The sequence below is a fragment of the Oratosquilla oratoria genome, chromosome 4 (assembly GCF_046742065.1).
Source record: "Oratosquilla oratoria isolate Oo_2021 chromosome 4, ASM4674206v1, whole genome shotgun sequence".
Classification (NCBI taxonomy): Eukaryota; Metazoa; Arthropoda; class Malacostraca; order Stomatopoda; family Squillidae; genus Oratosquilla; species Oratosquilla oratoria.
Window position 1 is genome coordinate 80,344,507 of NC_134780.1, and position 5,000 is coordinate 80,349,506.

The window sequence follows — 5,000 nt, forward strand, 5'->3', positions numbered from 1 at the left end:
GTGTGTGTGTGTGTGTGTGTGTGTGTGTGTGTGTGTGTGTGTGTGTGTGTGTGTTTATCCATGTAAATGTGTGTGATGAAGGATACCAACACTGTCTCCAACTTAGGTGCAATTGACAGCCTCATAAGACGAGTTGAAAGTTGACTTAAACTTAACCAAATCAGCTGAACCTCTGTCACGCTAACTAACTCCTCGCCATCCTCACTAACCTAATCTCAGAAAGTAATCCTTTCTCCTTCCTCTCACTGTGATGATTTAAATCCCATGATGCTAACCATGATGCATAAAAACTATTACTTACTACCATATAATTCGCTTGTTTGCGAAAACGTCGTCATAACTCAAAATATCGAATTTTTCGGGAGAGGCATTTTAAAGTTTCAAAACGCTCTCAATATTATAAAAAGCCCTCAAACACTATAGGTGGAACATTTTTTGGAGCATCAAATACGCCTCTAAAGTTTATAGAAGTTGAAACACTCATAATCTTTACTAAGTCTAAAATATTTGTTGGAACAAGTTGGAACATGTAAGGTTATGTCGTTGGGACATTTAGCACTCCCTAGCGGTCAATTTTTGAGCTACAGATATGACACCGTTACCAAAAAAATCCGTGTTTGAAGATGAATATGTCTGTATAGATAACTCAAAAATTCAGTTTTTTGAGTTATGACGACGTTTTCGCAAACAAGCGATATGGCTTGATCAACATACGTCGTTTTTATGTGAGAAGGAATTGGCATCGTCGTCGTGAAGTCATTTCCAGGATGGAGTACACAAACTTGGAGTTGTAACATTAATTGTCGTTTATCAGTTTCCAAATAAAAATTAATTAACTTATTTTCATTTCTTATATGTTGAAAAATATCATTTCACTATGCTCAAGACTTGTCAAAACCCTTTGTTTTATCTTAATTAATTTTACTTTATTTATCTATGTGTTTATTTATTTGTTTATATATTTTTATTTAGTAATCTATTTATGTGTTCATTCATTTTCTATTTCTCTTCATTTTGTTTTATTTGGGTTTATCTGAATGTGTTGTTTTATTTTGTTTTATTTAATTTTGTTTCATTTCATTCATTTTACTACTTTTATCCATCTATTCATTATATTTTAGTTTTTTCTTTTTATAATATTTTATTTTGTTTTCCACCCTTCACCTGCTTCTAAGAAGTCACGCGTTGCCTCAAAGCGGAACTGGAACCAGCAGCCAGGAGCAGGTCTCTTTCCTAAACCAACTATCACAACAAAATTTTTCATTAATTACAAAACTCTTTATCTCCATCATCATGTGCATGAAATGCATACAAAAGCCTTTTTTTCCTCCACACTTTTTTTTTTGCTTCCAGAGAAGTAGCAACTTAGTTCACACAAAGAATGAAACTCATTCATTTTAATGAGGCGTTTCTTAATTACTTCATGATGACGCAAATTGGTACAGCAATGGTACTGCGCGCCAATGCGACTCCCTCTTGCGTGCAGCTCGTCAACGACAATAACTACCACGTCATTGTTCCCAGTTTGGTAATTGCTTTGATCTTAATAAAAAGCGTTAATTGGAAATGATTAATTGGAGCTCCACATTTAGACATTGTGTACCTATGTCATCTAATTATAAAGGTAAATGGATTTTAACAACTCAGGCCAGAGGATGGTTTTCGGTATCTTCTGGTAAGAGCTACTCCTTCGGGCTGCCCAGCTACACTGGGCAAAGGTGATGGGTTTGGTAGCAGCCAAGCACCACGTGTTTTTAATTTCCATTTTTCTTTTTTTTTTAGTTTTTCACTTTTTCATCTTTTCACGTGTTTTCGTTGAAGAAATTATATGTAAGAAGTACTAGTTGGCAACTCTGTCAGTAATAAACCCCATGTTATGGCAACATAGTTGTTTTTATTGTGGTTACTGCCTGCCAAGCGATTTTATCTAAATTTTCTACTCAAAAAGTGATCCTTAGCAAGGGACATCACATCGCCTTGTGCGCGAAATGTGGAACTCTTTGGGGGCATAATACATCGTCTGTTTATATCTTCCCACGTCACTGTAATATCACTTCGTCTTGATATTTTCTTGCGAAGAAGGAGGAATTACATTTCGTCTAAGAAGGAGTGATATTTGATGTCCAGGTGAGGAGAAATACATTTCACTTATAGTGATAGGCGATATTTCCTTTTTTTACTCAAAAAGAGTAGGGGTGGGGCTGATGGGGATGATATATTTCGACCGAAAGGGGGTGAAACCTATCTCAACCTGGGGTGAAATATGTGGTCTTACGAACCAAATATCACACAACCCCTAAAGAGGACACCTAATGGTGACCCCCATCGCTACACCGCCTTGCTGAACATATAAGTTTCCTTCGGGGCACCTGAAAAGAAGTTTGTGGTGCAAGTGACAAGTTATTCTTTTAAAGTTAACATAGGGATATGGGGAGGTGGAAAGGGAGTTTTAAGATAGGGTTGAAGAAAGAGTACTGGGATGGTTTGGACACATGGAAAGAACGAGTGAAGAAAGATTAGTAAAAGAGGTGTGGAAGGCAGAGGTGGAGGGAGTGAACATGAGGGGGCGACCAAGGATGAGATGGATAGATGGAGTAAAAGGGGCATTGGGAAAAAGGGGAATGTCTGTTGAGGAAGGAAGTGAGAGACAGAAGACAGGGGTGAATAGAGTATGGTTGTGTATGGATGATGCTGTGATTCACAGAAGGGAGTGGGTGGGAGATGGGGGGGTGAAGGAGTATGTGTGAATGATATTTTGACGCAGCACGAAGGGATTTCTCCCTACTCTTTTTCTACATGAGGAGACGGAGAGGGGGGAGGGTCTCCAATTAAATGAAACGGCCTTACTGCAGGTGTACTCTGTCTTACTACACTTCTTCTGGCACAAGGCAGTGGGCGAGATGCAGGGATGATCCGTTGTAAAGGACCAATTAGGTCCTTTAGTTCTGAAACTAGGTGCGGAACACCACTGCCTGCTTCAGAACTCTCGGTTCGTGTATAGACTCGTAGGACAAGTGAGAAAACACAGGATTGCACTGGAAGTTTATAATTCTGGTCCTTCCACAATGCACTATCAAATCAATTTCAGGAAAAGGGAAAAACAACATCAACTGTTTCACCTTAGGTCAGTTCGGTCGTAGCTCACTCGAATTGACTCCACATTAAACACTTAGATTACTCGTAGAAAGCTTCGGTAGAAGATCAGGGTTTTGGAGCTGAGCGATGACGACTCTGGCAGAGCGTAAGGCGAAGTTGGAGACAAACGACGTCCAGTCGATGTATCACGCCAGTTTTAGATTGGAGAGAGGGAAGGGGGAATAGTGGACTAGGTGCAGTCACCAAGTTCTCTCTGATAAAACCATGTCTGCCCGGGACGCACGTAACCTCGGTCGTCATACGTGGCAGCTCGTTTCGAGTAAGACTTCGAAGTGCACTCGAATTGTGCGTAATTTAAGAGGGCTGGTTGTTTAGAAGATTAAGTGGCGATTTTCCCTTACACCCGTCATCCAGGAGGAGTCAAGATAAGAGGGAGTGAGGGGGGTGAGTGGGAGTGGAGTATGTGGGGATGGAATGGTTGGGAGTGGAATTTATGCCTTTGTTTTTTTGGCTACCTCCCTTGTAAGGGGGAAATAGACATTGGTATATGTATGTATATATGGGCAGATTTTCTTTTATACATACCTCAGTGAAAATGATGGCTAGTTGTGCGCTTAAATATTTTCTCAATATTATTTTCCATATACCTGACCATGAACTTGTTCCTCTTTGAAAGGGGGCTTTTGACTTCATTGTAGGTAGTCATTATAGCTGGATATGATAACCTTCCCTAGTGAAGAGCAAGTATGAACACAAACATATAAAAAGAAATATCATCACTCCATTCATTGGAACATTTTTCCCAAGCAGAGTATATCCCAAGCTAATGAAGAAGGATCTTGTACACGAAATCGCGATCTAGCTATAACGACTGCCTACAGTGGTCATAAGCCTCCGTTCATAGGAGAATGAGTCCATAGTAAGGCATATATATATATATATATATATATATATATATTATATATATATAATATGGAATTAAACTCTCCTACTGGGATTCGAACCCTTGCCTGAGTGGCTTGCTTATTATAAGACGAAGGCCGTGCCATCGTACCACGACGACCCCTCAAAATGGAACGATGGTACGGCCATCACCTTATAATAAGCGAGTCGCTCAGGCGAGGGTTTGAAGCCCAGAAGGAGAGTTTAATTCCACATGTCATAATGACTATATATATATATATATATATATATATATATATTTGTATATATATATGAATGTGTATATATATGTATATATATATGTATATGTATATATATATGCATATATGTATGTATATGCATATATGTATGTACATGTATATATGTATATATATATGTATATGTATATATGTACATATATATGTATATATATATATATATATATATATATATATATATATATACATGCATATCAGCAAAGAGTATAAGGACAAGAGGAGAAAGAATTGCGGTTGAGATGGCATATTGACCCATGCTGATGTTATGACCAGCTGGGACAAACCGAGGTCATAAATTATGCTTAGGTTGAGTGTGGTCGGTCTATGACCTCTCCCACCTTTTTCATTCTCTTCTTGCCTGCCCTGGTGTCGTACGATTATTTTAAGGGTTTTCATGTTACTCTACGATTCACTTTATTTTTAGATTTATCTCAGGCTGCACCTCATTTTAAATTGTCTTTTATTATTTTTTCACGTCGTTTTATCTTACTCTACAAACTATTATATGTCCGACTCCTTTTCCGGCTTTCGTTGGTTACTATAGATACCAGTCCTGGCTCTCATGCATCTTAACACATGCCTCTTGAGTAGCGACACAAAACTGAAGAAAGCCTCTTTAGAAATCGGTCACTGGAAACCGATCTGGTTGAGAAACAAATCTCCGACCCATGTTCCCTGAAGATGTCTAAATAAACCAAAACGTTC

At 38.5% G+C, this 5,000-nt stretch overlaps 1 protein-coding gene across 2 annotated transcripts in view; it reads right to left on the reverse strand.

Moving 5' to 3' along the window:
• LOC143024955 (uncharacterized) overlaps positions 1 to 5,000 on the reverse strand; it is a 438,199-nt gene that overhangs the window by 62,636 nt on the left and 370,563 nt on the right. The window lies entirely within an intron of this gene.